The following is a 20157-nucleotide window of genomic DNA, read 5'->3' on the forward strand; positions in this document are numbered from 1 at the left end:
TTTATGTATAACTGTAATTACCACCTCATCCAAAGTAGGTGGGAGAGCTCCATTCTCATTGGCCTGAACCAACATTTTGTGCAGGTAGGGAGAGCGCATGTTGCTGAATGTTTTATAGAATTCACCAGGAAATCCATCTGGGCCCAGTGTCTTGCCACTCTTTAGAGATGTAATTGTTTCTCGAATTTCTCCAAGAGATATTTCCTTATTCAGGAAGTTGGAATCTTCCTGATTCAGGGCAGGGAGATTACAGTCCTCTAAAAGGTTTTGTATAATTAAGGGTTAGGATCTGCTTTAGATGTATATAGAATCTCGTAAAACTGACAGAATCTGTCATTGATGTCCTTGGAGAAGAGAGTAATTCCCCAGTTGCAGATTTAACATTGTGAATCATTCTGTCACTCTCAGTTTTTCGACGTTGTCTGGCAAGTAATTTGTGTGGTTTGTCACCAAACTCAAAATATTTTTGCTTGGCAGAGAGAAAAGATTTTGCAATTTTAGCTGAGAGAATCTGATTATATTCAAATTTTAAAGCGGTAATTTCTTTGTTTCTCCATAGATGGTGTGAGGAGCTGAGGATTCAACCTCCAGACCCTCTCGTTTGGTACGATGTCACCCAATCTCAGGGAGAAGGTGAGTGGACTGGTCAGAGATTCTAATATCATGATACCTCGCATTACAGGGAGTCATTTCACATCAACCAAAAAGTAGTCAATTCGGGTAGAAACATTGTGAACATGAGAGTAAAGGAGTATTCCCTACCCGTTGGGTTACAGATCCCCCAAATATCAAATAAGTTTGAATTTTTATGTAGGTATTCAAGAATTCGCTTGAATAGGAGGTAGGGGTATTTCGGGTAGAGGATCTATCCAAATATTGGTCTAGCACACAATTAAGGACCCCATTTTGAGCCTGTAATCGAACCCACAAATGCTGATGCTCCAGATACTCAACTAGTCTAAAGGCCAGGTTTATTGCTTCTTTAATCAGGAACAACAGTTTTCAGCTGTGCTAACATAATTGCAAAAGGGTTTTCTAACGATCAATTAGCCTTTTAAAATGATATACTTGGATTAGCTTAACACAATGTGCCATTGGAACACAGGAGTGATGGTTGCTGATAATGGGTCTCTGTACACCTATGTAGATAGTCCATTAAAAATCAGCCATTTACAGCTACAATAGTCATTTACAACATTAACAATGTCTACACTGTATTCTGATCAATTTGATGTTATGGCCAAAAATGTGTTTTTCGTTCAAAAACAAGGACATTTCTAAGTGACCCCAAACCTTTGAACGGTAGTGTACACATACACAATAATAATAAAATGCTAAGAGAAAAAAATGAAGTACAAATAATAATTATATGTACACACAGCTACACATATATATATATACACAAACACCACAGGAGGCTGGTGGGAACCTAATGGGGAGAACGGGCCCGTGGCAATGACAGAAGCAGAACGGCACAAAACACCAACATGATATCCAGGTGTCCGATGCCACCCTATCTGACCAGGCCCAACCATCACCACCAGTCCCCTGTAAACAATAAATAAAAGGTATGATGATAATAACCTAATAATAAAACAAAAATGTGGGAATATAAGGGTATCCATCTGAAAGTGTCAATTATCAAAAGTGGCAAGCCACTCAAACGGGCATCGTTCTAAACTCCAATGACGGGTCAGTCGTCCAGCCAGAATGAAAGTGAAATGAAAGCTCTGACCACCCTCTATTTGCCAGCTCAGCATCTTACATGTCCGGGAGCAACAATACAACTTCAGTCGGCAGCCCTTGCTGAGACAGTTTAATAAGATTTCACCCGCTATGGCACAGTATGGATTCGGGTCCATGAGCAGACCCTAACACACAATGACAAGGCGCTCTAACCCGTACGGGGATTGGTGTATATTCCGGGATAAACTTCTCTGCGTCCAAAACCGAGGAGAGCCAAATCTTATCACCAGAATGCGGGGTAATTCTGAGTCTGGCAGGGAAGGGCAAGGCTGGGCGAAAATGGAGTTTGCAGAGTTTGGTCATGACATCCCTCTAGCCGGCGCGATGCTTTGCCACATCGGGCGCGTAATCATCATAGACACGGAAGGGAAGTCCTTCATGTAACAGGTTACTCCTCATTCAGCCTCACGCAGGTCATGAATGTTATGACGTCTGGACCGGCCCTCTACGTCGACCACTTTCACAAAGCTTCTGCACACTCTCCTGCAAGGACGTGCATAGCTTCTCTAACCTGTCGATCCTACCAGCATTGAATTCAGAAGCCTTCTCAAGGTCCACAATACACTGACCCTGTGAGGCAACCGTTCGAATGGTGCTCTCAATTTTAGTGTCCAGTTCAGCAATGGTAGCCTTAAAATCCTCAGCTATAGCAACACGTAATTCTCCCAGAGCCCGGATAAGTTCTGTAAGTGTCACCTGTGCCTTCTGCCATGTCTGTCTCGTTGTTTGGTGGGGAGGAGGCCTCCGATTTTTTTTGTCCTTCAGTTGCCTATTACTCGGCATGTTCACATAAAAAGTTACAATATTGTATTAGAAAGAGACTAATGTTGTTAAAAGTGCTGTAAAGAAGGTTAAGTTAGATTGTTTCGCAAAAAAGTTGTGGGAGCCTCTCTCAAACACAGCCGTTCACTCCAACATGCTAGCTCCACCCCTCCGTAAGTGAAAGATGTGATAAGCAGTCACGATACATCTAAAGTAGGTATTGATATCATAGGAATGCAAGCTTTCAAGGCTAGCTTGCTGCATAACTGAATTAAAGTTATGTTCAGAGGGTACAGTGTACACATTTGTAATTCCAAATATGGATTGGGACCAGAAATCAGTCCCATAGCATTTCTCCACACCATCCCATTTTTGTGTGTGCACTTATTGAGTGATGGGCTGATTCACTAAACTACTTTAGGGCTGGTGTCTGTAAAATGTTACTGCAGACAATTAGCCAAATGATGATAAATCTGCTCAAAAATCATAATCACAGGCCCATTGGGTGCAACACTTTTATTTATCCCTTTTTTAAACAAAATTACAATGCAATATTGTTGATCCTCTGTATTTTCAAGTATTGTGGTGGCAGCATCATGTTATGCGTATGCTTGGTACGAGCAGGGACTGGGGAGTTTAGAGGAAAACCCGCCGTAGTCTTCTGAAAACCTAACCCAAGGACAGAGTTTTATTTTCATCGGCACAATTTCAGCTAACATTTTATTGCCAAAAACACACCAGAATGTCTTTCCAAGAGGTGTTCCTGAATGGTCCAGTCTCGGTCCTGATTTAAATCTGCTTGAAAATCAGAGACAAGATTGAATTTACTTGTCTATCAATGATTCCCACCCAATTTACTGAGCTTGAGCAATTTGAACAACATCAATTGATATACAGTGCATTCGGAAAGTATTCAGACCCCTTGACTTTTTCCACATTTTAAAAAGTATTAAATAATTTTTTCACTCATCAATCTACACATCATTTCTTCGACCTCATGGCTTGGTTTTTGCTCTGACAACTGTGGGACCTTATATAGACAGGTGTGTGCCTTTCCAAATCATGTACAATCAATTGAATTTACCACAGGTGGACTCCAATGAAGTTGTAGAAACATCTCAAGGATGGTCAAATGGAAACAGGACATTTCGGGTCTCATAGCAAAGGTTCTGAATACTTAAGTAAATAATCTAAAAAACAGTTTTTCGCTTTGTCATTATGGGGTATTGTGTGTAGATTGATGATTTTTAAAATGTTTTTCCATTTTAGATAGGACTAATGTAACAAAATGTGGAAAAAGTAAAGGTGTCTGAATACTTTCCGAATGCCCAGTATGTTGCCCTAAGAGTTGTCCAAGGTTGGTAGAACCTTGTTAAAAATTATTCACAGCTGTAATGGCTGCCAAAGGTTCTTCCACCAAAAGGGATGTGAAGACATATGCAGACAACGCATCTTAATAATAAATACAAAAATCTAGAACATTTTCTAACATTTGTCTTTCATTTTGAACCTTTTGAGTAGGTTGTGTAGATCGATAGGAAAAAAATCGAATTGAAACCTTTCTTCGATTTAAATTTAAGGCAGCAAAATGTGAAGACTGTGCAAGGGGTGTGTACACTTTCAGCGACTGTATATTCATGTTCTCCTAGTTTTTGTCATATAGAGTATAGGCAGCACAATGATATATTCAGCCATTCTCATGCATTACATTACGATAGATAATCAAAAACTGGGAGGACAATAGTGTAGCATCAGGGTATGTCTGTTAACTGCATGCCATTGTAATTATGGGGGACATTAACTTACATTTTGGTTCAAAAATGCTAATATTAACTGTTGGTAGCAGTCAAAAATTCAACCAAACTAAAGTGTGGATTGCAGTCCCTCCTTGTCCATAATCTGCTTTCTGGGTAAAGGAGCAAATATATACATTTGTAATTTGGGAGAACTATCTCTTTAAATGTCATACAAATGCATGTCTTGCATTTATTTTTTATTTATGTTCTTGTAATTATTCGTGGTCTAACTTTACCACTCCTATCCAGTGCATGAGCTGCATCAGTTAATTAGCTCTGAATCAAGATTTATCTGACCCCCTTTGCCTGAAAGTCCAATTTCTCACTGAATGTAGAGGACTTTTGTTCAGGTGCTTATGTCATCAATTGGATACAAAGGCTGAAAATCAATAAGAACCTCTTATGGTATGGTTTGTTAATGTAATATTTGAATCTCCCATGATCCATATTATAACGGAATTACTCACTGCCGTAAATAAGACTATCATAATCATTAAGAAAATCATGACACATGATGATTCCCCATCTGCTAGTCTACTGCACCATCATTCTTTCCAAGGTGAAGGACTTTCATGGAAGTCCAACCACCCATGCATCTCACACACAGTCAAAAAACCAAAGCCAAACATCTCACCATATTTAAGAAAAACTCCATTGGTGACAAATACATTTCAAATTCGTCAAAGCTGAACAGGATGACCAGCCAAACAAGAACCTCTCTACTCACCTCTGTTAGTCCCGATGGAGCTGTGAAAAAGACGTACTGCCTAGCGGGAAGAACAGCGTGCAATAACCACTCTAAATTGAACAGAAACAGACATTGTTCTGCGGATGCCCGGTCCCAAGGATTCTCTCTAAACATGGACTGCATAGCTGGGCTGGCTGCTGCTTATCGTCCTCCTCAGCCCGATCCATGGCCATACAAGGACTCTGCTGATGGAGCTTGTCACTCTGGGCTTCTGGAGTAGGCCTGCTATCTGGCAGCTCCTTGTCGCCACCGACACATGGGAGATAAAGGGTTTGGAGTGTTTGGATGGTGGGTACCTTTTAGGCAACGTTGAACCCCCCCACCAATGGAGGAATGTGGTGGATAAGTGGTTCCCTCCAGGGTGATTTTGAACTGTTTCCAGGCCCTTTGACCGTGGAGGTGATATGTGGAGATTGGATATCTCCAGTAATTCTCTTAAAGTATGTATTATGGATCCAGGGGATGGGTGGATTAGAGGTGGATCCGTAGAGGAGAGGTGAAAAAAAGGGGATGTTCTTAGTGTTTCAGTTCTCCCCAGTGTCAAAGTAACAAGGTTTCAATCTTTCTATGTTTGGAAGCGTTGTAACTCAAAAATGTGAACTATAGGGGTCCGTTGTCTCATTTCCTATCACTCGCAAGCTCTATTGAATGTGTGTGTTCAGCCCTTTTACACATTGGTTCACAGTGTGTGACAGACTACATGCATCACATCATTTTACTCTCTTGTGACACTGTACAGCACAGGAACATTAGTTTCAAAGTTATGACCACTTGCTGCCAAATACATTTTGATAGATAATAAACCAGAGGCATTCAAAGAGCCATTTCAATATAGCTTATGTTCCTCCCTTTTCCAGTGTGAAGCCAACAAACTCCCTATCAAAACTGAGGTGAGAGCAAGGCAGTGATTATTTCAAGATTGCACACCCAATTGACATCAGTTTTTGTCATGAGCACCCAGATATCAACCATCTTCTACTAGAGTCTGGTGGAAGAGTAGAGATATTGAGAGGAAGGGTGGCAGGCTTAAAAGGGTTGAGGCCCGTTAAAGCTACTGTAAAACAGGAACTCACTCTCTCAGACAAAATGATTGACATACCTGCATATCTGAAACCATAATCAACTAATCAGCGTAATCTGCTATTTTAGCTCTCATGCACTTTACTAGGCAGGCATGAATGTAAATTAATGAGGATGTTACATACCCTATATTCTGCTATGCTAAGTGTTATTAAACAATACGAACCATATACAGTGGCAAGAAAAAGTATGTGAACCCTTTGGAATTACCTGGATTTCTGCATAAATTGGTCATCAAATTTGAATTCATCTTCATCTAAGTCACAACAATAAACAAACATAGTGTGCTTAAACTAATAACACACAAATTATTGTATTTTTCGAGTCTATATTGATTATATAATTTAAACATTCACAGTGTATGTTGGAAAAAGTATGTGAACCCCTAGGCTAATGACTTCTCCAAAAGCTAATTGGAGTCAGGAGTCGGCTAACCTGGAGTACAATCAATGAGACGAGATTGGAGATGTTGGTTAGAGCTGCCTTGCCCTATAAAAAACACTCACAACATTTAAGTTTGCTATTCAAAAGAAGCATTGTCTGATGTGAACCATGCCTCGAACAAAAGAGATCTCAGAAGACCTAAGATTAAGAATAGTTGACTTGCATAAAGCTGGAAAGGGTTACAAAAGTATCTCTAAAATCCTTGATGTTCATCAGTCCACGGTAAGACACATTGTCTATAAATGGAGAAAGTTTGGCCATCCTGCAAAGATGACTGCAAGAGCACAGCGCAGAATGTTCAATGAGGTTGAGTGTCAGCTAAAGACTTACAGAAATCTCTGGAACATGCTAACATCTCTGTTGACGAGTCTACGATATGCAAAACACTAAACAAGAATGGTGTTCATGGGAGGACACCACGGAATAAGCTACTGCTGTCCAAAAAAAAACTTGCTGCACGTTTGAAGTTTGCAAAAGTGCACCTGGATGTTCCACAGCGCTACTTGCCAAATATTCTGTGGACAGATGAAACTACAGTTGAGTTGTTTGGAAGGAACACACAACACTGTGTGGAGAAAAAAAGGCACAGCACACCAACATCAAAACCTCATCCCAATTGTAAAGTATGATGGCGGGAGCATCATGGTTTGGGGCTGCTTTGCTGCCTCAGGGCCTGGGCAGCTTGCTATCATCGACGGAAAAATATAAAGACATTTTGCAGGAGAATGTTAGGCTATCTGTCCACCAATTGAAGCTCAACAGAAGTTGGGTGATGCAACAGGACAACGACCCAAAAAAGAGAAGTAAATCAACAACAGAATGGCTTCAACAAAAGAAAATACGCCTTCTGGAGTGGCCCGGTCAGAGTCCTGACCTCAACCCGATTTGAGATGCTGGGGCATTACCTCGAGAGCATTTCACACCAGACATCCCAAGAATATTGCTGAACTGAAACAGTTTTATAAAGAGGAATGGTCCAAAATTCCTACTGACTGTTGTGCAGGTCTGATCCACAACTACAGAAAACATTTGGTTGAGGTTATTGCTGCCAAAGGAGGGTCAACCAGTTATTAAATCCAAGGGTTCACATACTTTCCCACCCTGAGCTGTGAATGTTTACACGGTGTGTTCAACAAAGACATGAAAAATTATAATTGTTTGTGTGTTATTACTTTAGGCAGACTGTGTTTGTCTATTGTTGTGACCTAGCTGAAGATCAGATCAAATGTTATGACCAATTTATGCAGAAATCCAGGTATTTCCAAAGGGTTCTCACAGTTTTTCCTGCCACTGTAGCTGAGCTTTGTAAAGCAAGCTGTCGTAGATAGTTTCACACCATTTGGTTTTCCTCTCCAATCGAGTAGTAGTCGTGATTTATCTGCAGTGACAACGCTCCCTCCTCCGCGGTTCCCTTGAAAGAGAAACCTTATCTCTCCCCGTCTGTGACACAGAATCTGTGTCTGAGCTTCATTTCATTTGGCCCCAAGCAGCACGCTGCTCTATTTACTGGACCCCCTTTGTGCTCCATCGACATCATGATCCAAGTTGGAAAATTCAAGTCATGCCAAACGTCTGTTCCACACAGAGTTAGGACGCAAATGTTAACCTCAAGTGGGAGCAATCGCTTTTGCAGCATAAATAAACAGTGCTATTGGATGAGCTCAGATGGTGTCTTGGTAGCATTTACGTTCGGAAATATTCTTTATCTTTTGCCCAGTGAATGGGACTTTGGTTTTGCCACTTTTAAGTTGTGTTGTGTTCAGAGGACAATAAACATGGATATGTTTCTTTGTACAGAATACCCCATTATCTCAAAACACTTTATTTTGGTTTTGAGGGTTACTTACATCATGGAGCATCCACCATTTTGGAGGACAATGCTACAACATATTAGCTAGTAAAGTCTTGAGGCATAAACTGGCATTCAATCATTGCAGATATTACATTTTCTACACTGCCTTTTCAGAAGTGCATTTGATTTGCACAGCATTTACCTCAGGAGGAAGTTGACATATGATTTAGAAATGGACAGTCTCGTGTTGTGACACATTCAGTATTGATGCCAAACCTGGCGGAGAAGTCATCCAGGGCACACGACAGCACTGCCAAATCCTAAATCAAGTGTCAACTTCCTCCAGCCTGGACTAGCTACTGTAAAGGGCAGTGTGGAAAACTATCATCTGCCAGTCTTGATTGAGACGTTGGAAATGCAATGCTTTTCTTACATACAGTGAGGGAAAAAAGTATTTGATCCCCTGCTGATTTTGTACGTTTGCCCACTGACAAAGAAATGATCAGTCTATAATTTTAATGGTAGGTTTATTTGAACAGTGAGAGACAGAATAACAACAAAAAAATCCAGTAAAATCCATGTAAAAAATGTTATAAATTGATTTGCATTTTAATGAGGGAAATAAGTGTTTGACCCCCTCTCAATCAGAAAGATTTCTGGCTCCCAGGTGTCTTTTATACATGTAACGAGCTGAGATTAGGAGCACACTCTTAAAGGGAGTGCTCCTAATCTCAGTTTGTTACCTTATAAAAGACACCTGTCCACAGAAGCAATCAATCAATCAGATTCCAATCTCTCCCCCATGGCCAAGACCAAAGAGCTCTCCAAGGATGTCAGGGACAAGATTGTAGACCTACACAAGGCTGGAATGGGCTACAAGACCATCGCCAAGCAGCTTGGTGAGAAGGTGACAACAGTTGGTGTGATTATTCGCAAATGGAAGAAACACAAAAGAACTGTCAATCTCCCTCGGCCTGGGGCTCCATGCAAGATCTCACCTCGTGGAGTTGCAATGATCATAAGAACGGTGAGGAATCAGCCCAGAACTACACGGGAGGATCTTGTCAATGATCTCAAGGCAGCTGGGACCATAGTCACCAAGAAAACAATTGGTAACACACTACGCCGTGAAGGACTGAAATCCTGCAGCGGCCGCAAGGTCCCCCTGCTCAAGAAAGCACATATACATGCCCGTCTGAAGTTTGCCAATGAACATCTGAATGATTCAGAAGACAACTGGGTGAAAGTGTTGTGGTCAGATGAGACCAAAATGGAGCTCTTTGGCATCAACTCAACTCGCCGTGTTTAGAGGAGGAGGAATGTTGCCGATGACCCCAAGAACACCATCCCCACCGTCAAACATGGAGGTGGAAACATTATGCTTTGGGGGTGTTTTTCTGCTAAGGGGACAGGACAACTTCACCGCATCAAAGGGACGATGGATGGGGCCATGTACCGTCAAATCTTGGGTGAGAACCTCCTTCCCTCAGCCAGGGCATTGAAAATGGGTCGTGGATGGGTATTCCAGCATGAAAATGACCCAAAACACATGGCCAAGGCAACAAAGGAGTGGCTCAAGAAGAAGCGCATTAAGGTCCTGGAGTGGCCTAGCCAGTCTCCAGACCTTAATCCCATAGAAAATGTGTGGAGGGAGCTGAAGGTTCGAGTTGCTAAACGTCAGCCTCGAAACCTTAATGACTTGGAGAAGATCTGCAAAGAGGAGTGGGACAAAATCCCTCCTGGGATGTCTGCAAACCTGGTGGCCAACTACAAGAAATGTCTGACCTCTGTGATTGCCAACAAGGGTTTTGCCACCAAGTACTAAGTCATGTTTTGCAGAGGGGTCAAATACTTATTTCCCTCATTAAAATGCAAATCAATTTATAACATTTCTGACATGCGTTTTCCTGGATTTTTTTGTTGTTATTCTGTCTCTCACTGTTCAAATAAACCTACCATTAAAATTATCGACTGATAATTTCTTTGTCAGTGGGCAAACGTACAAAATCAGCAGGGGATCAAATACTTTTCTCCCTCACTGTACATGTGCATAATATAATTTTAGGATATGTACTTTGCTGCAGCTGCAAATTGAGTGTTAAAGAATTTGAATCACAAGCTGAATGAATTGAGTCAATTGACAGTAAAAATAAAAAAGTAATTGAATTAATAGTCATTTGCCACATTCCCCTCACATCCAAGAGTTAACTTGATGAAGACAGAAATAACTACAAAGGCTAATGTGGATTTCTTCTTATTTATATTTTAATTACACATGCTTTGGGGATTCAACCCCATTTCAAAGCAATTTGTTTTGAAATCTCAAATAAGACATTAATGCCCATATGAGTGCAGTTTCTTATTGTGAGGGTAAATCATTTGAATATACAGAGATAATAAGTTCACTCCAGTAATTATGGAAGACAGGAAATCATTGTAATGAACCCATTGTGCCATCTCATTATTGCCGCCTGCGACGTGATGCAAGATTTCCATGTGACTGGGGATTTGCTGGAACTGCTCGACTCTACGGATGCTTAGGAGAAAGAGTCTTACATGAACCACATTTCAAATGATCCCAAAACAAAGGACCCATCAAAGAATAGTTCAATCTGTAAGAGAAAGAAACACTACAAAGGTAAATGAATAAAGGCCCACGAAAATCTCCAGGCAAGAAGTTGTTAGATTGGACTGTTATGATGCATCGAAAGTTAATGATTGGAATTGTGGTTTAACGCTTTCGTTGCATGCGTCATAGTACAGTTGTTTCAGATGTCAGAAGCAATGTAGCCTAATTACTGATAACTCTTAAGACAACATAGTGTTGGTATGCAGGCTACATTGGAAAGTGTCAACAATATAGGCTATCTCTTGTGATTTAGCACAAAATGTAGAAACATATCTGGAACAGTCACTGCTTTCAACGCACGCTCACTCACTCACTCACTCACTCACTCACTCGCACTCTCTCTCAATTTAATTTCAATTCAATTTCAATTCAATTTATGTGGCTTATTGGCATGGGAAACATGTTTACATTGCCAAAGCAAGTGAAATAAACAATAATTATAAAAAAATAACAGTAAACATTACACTCCCAAAAGTTACAAAAGAATAAAGACATTTCAAATGTCATATTATGTGCAAATAGCTAAAGTACAAAAGGGAAAATAAATAAACATAAATATGGGTTGTATTTACAATGGTGTTTGTTCTTCACTGGTTGCCCTTTTCTTGTGGCAACAGGTCACAAATCTTGCTGCTGTGATGGCACACTGTGGTATTTCACCCAATAGATGTGGGAGTTTATCAAAATTGGGTTTGTTTTTGAATTCTTTGTGGGTCTGTGTAATCTGAGGGAAATATGTATCTCTAATATGGTCATACATTTGGCAGGAGGTTAGGAAGTACAGCTCGGTGTCCACCTTATTTTGTGGGCAGTGCGCACATGGCCTGTCTTCTCTTGAAAGCCAGATCTGTCTACGGTGGCCTTTCTCAATAGCAAGGGTATGCTCACTGAGTCTGTAAATAGTCAAAGTTTCCTTAAGTTTGGACCAGTCACAGTAGTTAGGTATTCTGACACTGTGTACTCTCTGTTTAGGGCCAAATAGCATTCTAGTTTGCTCTGTTTTTTGTTAGTTCTTTCCAATATGTCAAGTACTTATCTTTTGTTTTTTCATGATTTGGTTGGGTCTAATTGTGTTGCTGTCCTGGGTGGGGCAGCAGGTAGCCTAGTGGTTAGAGCGTTGGGTCAGTAACCGAAGGGTTGCTGGATTGAATCCCCGAGCTGACAAGGTAAAAATCTGTCGTTCTGCCCCGGAACAAGGCAGTTAACCCACTGTTCCTTGACTGTCATGGTAAATAATAATTTGTTCTTAACTGACTTGCCTGGTTAAATAAAATAAAAACTCTGTGGGGTCTGTTTGTGTTTCAGAACAGAGCCCCAGGACCAGCTTGCTTAGGGAACTTTTCTCCAGGTTCGTCTCTCTGTAGGTGATGGTTTTGTTATGGAAGGTTTGAGAATCGCTACCTTTTAGGTGGTTTTAGAATTTTGATCATTAGCGGGTATCGTCCTAATTCTGCCTCTTTCTCTCTCACTCTCACTCTCTCTCACACTCTCACTCATCACTCACTCTCACAGGGTCCAGTTATGGATTCATCAATCATATTCATCAAGCAGCTGAGATATATACGAATACCTGGTTGTGGCATGATGCTTCCACACACACAACACTGACTGCAGATTCTTAGTTAACACCAAGTGCTTTGGGGATCTGCAGTAGGCTACTGATAGTAATGAGGGGACACGGATTGTTTTATTCAAAAGGATTCAATCATTTGGATATTTAAACATGTATTATCCTGTTTCTATACATTACCACACCACACACATTATCACATACTGTACATTATCACCTCAAAACACATTATTACATACATAACCACAAAACAATATCACATACATTTCATTATCATAATGTATGGTAATGACAATACAAGGCATTACATATAAAAAGCTGAATCTTCTGTCTAAAGAAATCTCTCTTCTTAGTCCCACAGGGCATCACTTCTCTTATATGGTCACAGTTGGATGTTAATTCATTAAACCGCAGTGTAACAAAACATTAAGCAGTTCTGGCATGACAGCATTCGAGTGGTAACATTTCTCCTATTGCCGCAGGAGGACGAAACGCAGACACTTTATTTTCCGACATTCCAGTAGATCTGTTTATTTTTATCCGCGGTGTGTAAGCGCAGGACACTGGAACGGAGGAGGAGGAGGAGTGTAGCAGAAGGGTGTTGATGGGATTGTGTGGCCTTCCGCTCGCACCTCGCCCCTGCAAGCAGGAGGTAACGTGTGAATGTCTACAGAAGATGGCTCTGTGACACAGGGCTCACTACCATTACCAATTTTAATTCAATGCATGTAAATTCAAGTTATTAAATACTGCCTGGCATCAGATATGACTGACAGACTGCAGGCAACACATTACAACAGGATTATACAGTATATTACCACACCATAAATGAAGAAGGCTGTTTCAGATTATATTCAACATTATGGACCAGAGTGGCTGAACCTCAATTTCAATCTACTAGGGGCCTAGCCTTTATGTGTCAACACACCAATGGCATTTGATCACTCATTTGTTGTAGTTTAAGGTAGCAGTCTGAATAAGCACACTTGTTAAGGGTAATGATTTTTACATTTCTGTCAGGGGGAGGGTTTAGTATTTTTTTTATTTAATCCAGGGGAGGATCATATAATTTGTAATTGATTGCATGTCATATTGCTCAGTGTTGGAGAATTAGTTCCATATTATATCTCGATGTGCGCCTGATGCTGCCCCTCATCACTGATTCTTTGCTGGAAGCCAATATCAAGTGCGCCTAGTGCGATTTCACAAACGGCATGCACTGAGAAGCACAGGACAAAATTCTATATCTAAGAAAATGTACTTCCTTTCCTATTTTTTTTGCTGCTGGGATGGTGTATATAAAACTGGGCTACACAGCATTACACACTGCATTACACACAATCATGAGCCCTGGCTTGCCCTGCTCTTGCTGATGGAAACACTTTTGTGCTACCTAACCAATGGCTGTACTGTGTATGGTGGCCCTTCAGGAGGCAAGTCAAAGGCGTCTTTGATGCAATATCTGTGCGTGCGGACCAGGCCTACTGATATTCAGTATGAGAGGGAGAGCGTGAAAATGTAAAAGAGGACCGGAGGTAAGCTTGCTACAATTGACTTTAGTAAAAACAATATGTTTCCTTGCCTGTAATGAAGCTATTTATCAGAGTTATTGACCTCACAATAAGCCATATATAATTTGCTAAACTTACATTGTTATGAAGTGGCAGCCGCGAGATGGACAGTGCATGGGTGCTGAAAGTAGGCTAATTCGAGACTTACATTTTACTTCAGGCTATTAACAAGGGGGCTTTCTGTTGGAGCCTATTTCTTCCTATTAAAGAAACAAGAGACAAAATGATAGTCTACTATCCATAGATTTTGTCAGCCAATTATTTCAGTCACCATGCACTCTTTAAATATCTTGCTGTCAGTGAAGGGCTTCTTAGGGATCGGCCCCTTTTTTCTCCACTTCCTGTCTGAATGACGTGCCCAAAGTGAACTGCCTGTAGCTCAGGCCCTGAAGCCAGGATATGCATATAATTGGTACCATTGGAAAAAAAACACTTTGAAGTTTGTAGAAAGTTAAAATAATGTAGGAGAATATAACACAATAGATATGGTAGGAGAAAAACCAACAATATTTTTTTTTGAGAGACCATCCTATTAGAAATGCAAGAGAAAAGTCATATTGAAAATTAGCTCCCTGGATGCAATTCCTATGGCTTCCACAAGGTGTCAGCAGTCTATATTCAAGGTTTCAGGCTTGTAACTTCAAAAACGAATAAGAAATATCAGTTTTAGTAGAAGGACACAGTCTTGGAAATTTGTGTTTGCGCGCATGAAGACATTACGCACCTGCTAAAATCGGTTTCTTATTGAACATACTCCTTTCCGAAATAACTATTATAGTTGATTACATTTTAGGGTATCTGAGGAGTAAATAGAAACGTATTTTGACTTGTTGAAACAAAGTCTCGGGGTAGATTTTCGGGTTCCTTTCTCTGCAAGTTGAACGAGTGGATTACTCAAATCGATGGCGCCAACTAAACTGACTTTTTGGGATATAAAGAAGGATTTTATCTAACAAAACAACAGTACATGTTATAGCTGGGACCCTTTGGATGACAAATCAGAGGAATATTTTCAAAAAGTAAGTGAATATTTAATCGTTATATGTGAATGTATGAAACCTGTGCCGGTGAAAAAATATTTTGATGTGGGGCGCAATCCTCAAACAATCGCATGGCATGTTTTCGTTGTAATAGTAAATCGGAGAGTGCAGTAAGATTAACAAGAATTTAAGCTTTCAGTCGATATAAGACACTTGTATGTACCTAAATGTTTAAAATCCATAATATTTATGATTATTTATTTGAATTGGAAGCCCTCCAGTTTCACCAGAAGTTGTCCCGCTAGCGGAACACCGATCCTTAAAACCTGTTGTGGATAGGGGGCAGTATTTTCACGGCCAGATGAAAAAAACGTACCCGATTTAATCTGGCTACTACTCTTGCCCAGAAACTAGAATATGCATATTATTAGTAGATTTGGATAGAAAACACTCTGAAGTTTCTAAAACTGTTTGAATGGTGTCTGTGAGTATAACAGAACTCATATGGCAGGCAAAAACCTGGGAAGATTCCAAGCAGGAAGTGGCGTGTCTGAGAATTTGTAGTTCTTCTTTTGGTTCTCTATCAAAACTACAGTATCTGAGCTATTACGAAGCACTTTCTAAGGCTTCCATTGGCTCTTGAAAGCCTTCAGAAAGCGGATTGAGGCATCTCCTGTCTCTGGGCAGAGTATACTAGCACAGTTTGTCAGTGGTCTGCCTGGTGACAAAGAGATTGGATATGCGCGGTCCCGCGACCATGCTGTTTTTTCTTTTCCTCTTTTCCTCTTGTCCGGTTGGAATATTATCGCTATTTTACGAGAAAAATACCATAAAAATTGATTTTAAACAGCGTTTGACATGCTTCTAAGTACGGTAAAGGAACATTTTGAATTATTTTGTCTCGAAATGCGCTCGCGCGTTACCCTTTGGATAGTGACCTGAACGCACGAACAAAACGGAGGTATTTGGACATAACTATGGATTATTTGGAACAAAAACAACATTTGTTGTGGAAGTAGCAGTCCTGGGAGTGCATTCTGACGAAGATCAGCAAAGGTAATACAATTTTTCTAATAGTAATTCTGAGTTTAGTGAGCCCCGAACTTGGCGGGTGACAAAATAGCGAGCTGTGATGGCTGAGCTATGTACTCAGAATATTGCAAAATGTTCTTTCGCCGAAAAGCTATTTTAAAATCTGACATAGCGATTGCATAAAGGAGTTCTGTATCTATAATTCTTAAAATAATTGTTATGTATTTTAGCAACGTTTATGATGAGTAATTTAGTAAATTCAGGTTTTGGGTGGGAATGCATGTTCTGAACATCACATGCCAATGTAAAAAGCTGTTTTTGGATATAAATATGAACTTGATTGAACAAAACATGCATGTATTGTATAACATAATGTCCTAGGAGTGTCATCTGATGAAGATCATCAAAGGTTAGTGCTTCATTTACATTTACATTTAAGTCATTTAGCAGACGCTCTTATCCAGAGCGACTTACAAATTGGACATTTAGCTGTGTTTTGGGTTTATGTGACATATATGCTTGCTTGGAAAATGGCTGTGTGATTGTTTTTGGCTATGTACTCTCCTAACATAATCTAATGTTTTGCTTTTGCTGTAAAGCCTTTTTGAAATTGGACAATGTGGTTAGATTAACGAGAGTCTTGTCTTTAAAATGGTGTAAAATAGTCGTAGGTTTGAAAAATTGAAATTATAGCATTTTTGAGGTTTTTGTATTTCACGCCATGCTCTACCATTGGATATTGGCGAGGCGTTCCACTAGCGGAACGTCTGTCCTCAACAGGTTTTAAGAAGATTTTAAAAATGAGGACTTGAATCAAGGCAATGTGGTGACAGACATTGCTTCTAGCTCCTAAGCAACTTTACAGTATTTCGTTTTTTTTGTGTTATTTCTTACATTATTAGCCCAGAACATTTTTTGTGTGATTACATACAGCTGGAAATAACTTTTGGATATCAGAGTGACGTTAACTCACCAGCATTACGACCAGGAATGCAACTTTCTCGAATTGGATCCTTTGTTCGTACCCCCCAGGGCAATTGAAATTATCCCAGAGGCTGCTCCAAGATGCTGCTGGCGGAGAAGAGGTATTCAGAGTGGACCTCTAGTCCGACTCAGGAGGCGTGCACACCATCCACCACTTCCGAGTATATTACTTGCTAATGTTCAGTCTCTGGACAATAAAGTAGACGAGCTCAGGGCGAGGATCTCCTTCCAGAGAGTCAACAGGGACTGTAACATCCTCTGTTTCACGGAATCATGGCTCTCTCCAGATATACTGTCCCCGTCCATACAGCCAGCTGGGTTCTCAGTACATCGCACAGACAGGAATAAAGAACTCTCCGGGAAAAAGAAAGGCAGTGGTGAATGTTTCATGATTAACTACTCATGGTGTGACTGTGATAACGTACAGAAACTCAAGTCCTTTTGTTCACCCAACCTAGAATAACGCACAATCAAATGTCGGCAATATTACCTACCAAGAGAATTCTCTTCGGGTATAGTCACAGGCATTTATATTCCCCCTCAAGCCGATACCACGATGACCCTCAAGGAACAACACTGGTCTTTGTGAAGACTAGAAACCACATATCCTGAGGCCACATTTATTGTAGCTGGGGATTTTAACAAAGCACATTTGAGGAAAACGCTACTGAAGTTCTATCAACACATTGACTGTAGTACTCTCGCTGCTAAAATGCTTGACCACTGCTACTCCCCCTTCCGGGATGCCTACAAGGCTATCCCCCACCTTACCTTCGGCAAATCAGACCACGACTCCATTTTGCTCCTCCCTTCCTATAGGCAGAAACTCAAGCAGCAAGTACCCGTGCTAAGGTCTATTCAACGCTGGTCTGACCAATCAGAATCCATGCTTGAAGATTGTTTTGATCATGCGGACTGGGATATGTTCCGTTTAGCCTCTGAGAATAACATTGAAGTATACACGGACACGGTGACTGAGTTCATCAGGAAGTGTATAGGAGATGATTAATCACCACTGTGACTATACCTACCCAAACCAAAAACCGTGAATAGATGACATCATTCACGCAAAACTGAAAGCGCGAACCACCGCATTTAACCATCGCAAGGTGACTGGGAATATGGTTGAATACAAACAGTGTAGTTATTCCCTTCATAAGGCAATCAAACAGGCAAATGTCAGTACAGAGATGAGGTAGAGTTGCAATTCAATGGCTCAGACACGAGACGTGTGTGGCAAGGTCTACAGACAATCACAGATTACAAAGGGAAAACCAGCCACGTCGCGGACACCGACGTCTTGCTCCTGGACAAGCTAAACACCTTCTTTGCCTGCTTTGAGAATAACACAGTGCCACCGACGAGGCCCGCTCCCAAGGACTGTGGCTGACGTGAGAAAGACATTTAAGCGTGTTAACCCTCGCAAGGCTGCCGGCATCCCTAGCATCGTCTTCAGAGCATGCGCAGACATGCATGGCTGGGATGTTTACGGACATATTCAGTCTCTCCCTATACCAGTCTGCTGTCCCCACTTGCTTCAAGATGTCCACCATTGTTCCTGTACCCAAGAAAGCAAAGGTAATTGAACTGAATGACTATCGCCCCGTAGCACTCACCTCTGTCTCCGTAGCACTCACTCACTTCTGTCATCATGAAGTGCTTTGAGAGGCTAGTTAAGGATCATATCACATTTGCCTTACCTGACACCCTATACCCACTTAAATTAGCATACCGCCCCAATAGATCCACAGACGATGCAATCGCCATAGCACTGTACACTGCCCTATCCCATCTGGACAAGAGGAATACCTTTGTAAGAATGCTATTCATTGACTATAGCTCAGACTTCAACACCATAGTACCCTCCAAGCTCATCATTAAGCTCGGGGCCCTGGGTCTGAACCCTGCCCTGTGCCACTGGGTCCTGGAATTCCTGACGGGCCGCCTCAACACAGGTTGCGTGCTCAGCCCCCTCCTGTACTCCCTGTTCACCCATGATTGTGTGGCCAAGCACGCCTCCAACTCAATCATCAAGTTTGCAGACGACACAACAGTATTAGGCCTGATTACCAATAATGACGAGACGGCCTACAGGGAAGAGGTGAGGTCCCTGGAGGAGTGGTGCCAGGAAAAGAACCTGTTCCTCAACAAAATGAATGAGCTGATAGTGGACTTCAGGAAACAGCAGAGGGAGCACGCCCCTATCCACATCCTTGGTGTACACATCACTGACAATCTGAAATGGCAGTGTGGTATAATGGCAGTGTGGTATAGAAAATTTAAATGGCAGTGTGGTATAGAAAATTCGGCTTGGTCCCTAAGACCCTCACAAACCTTTTTGCTCTCAGCACGACTGAGAGAATCCTGTCGGACTGTATTACCGCCTGGTACGGCAACTGCACCTCCTGCAACCGCAGGGCTCTCCAGAGGGTAGTGTGGTCTGCCCTACGCATATCCGGGGGCACACTGCCTGCCCTCCAGGCAACCTACAGCACCCGATGTCACAGGAAGGCCAAAAAGATCATCAAGGACATCAACTACTCGAGCAACGGCCTGTTCACCCCGCTACCAGAAGTCGAGGTCAGTACAGGTCCATCAAAGCTGGGACCGAGAGACTGAAAAACAGCTTCTATCTCAAGGCCATCAGACTGTTAAATAGCCATCACTAGACGGCAACCACCCGGTTACTCAACCCTGCAACTTTGAGGCTGCTGCCATATATACATAGACATGGAATCAATCACTGGTCACTTTAATAACGGAACACTAGTCACTTTAATAATTTTAATTACTGCTTTACAAATTTCCTGTGTGTATACTGTATTTTATTCTACTGTATTTTAGTCAATGCCACTCCGACATTGCTCGTCCTAATATTTATATATTTCTTAATTCCATTCTTTTACTTTTAGATGTGTGTATTGTTGTGAATTGTTAGATACTACTGCACCGTTGGCGCTAGGAACACAAGCATTTCGCTACATCCGCAATAACATCTGCTAAATATTTGTATGTGACCAATA

General features: G+C 41.2%; 1 protein-coding gene across 2 annotated transcripts in view; it reads right to left on the reverse strand.

Annotated features, from left to right (window-relative positions):
• Positions 1-5168, reverse strand: part of LOC115177735 (sodium/calcium exchanger 1) — a 60701-nt gene extending 55533 nt beyond the window's left edge. For both annotated transcript variants that reach the window (XM_029738678.1, XM_029738677.1), the window contains exon 1: positions 5032-5168. The gene's annotated coding sequence lies outside the window, so the exon portion shown is untranslated. The remainder of the gene's footprint in view (positions 1-5031) is intronic.
• Positions 5169-20157: the final 14989 nt, after the last annotated feature.

This window comes from Salmo trutta, chromosome 38 (assembly GCF_901001165.1).
Source record: "Salmo trutta chromosome 38, fSalTru1.1, whole genome shotgun sequence".
Lineage (NCBI taxonomy): Eukaryota > Metazoa > Chordata > Actinopteri > Salmoniformes > Salmonidae > Salmo > Salmo trutta.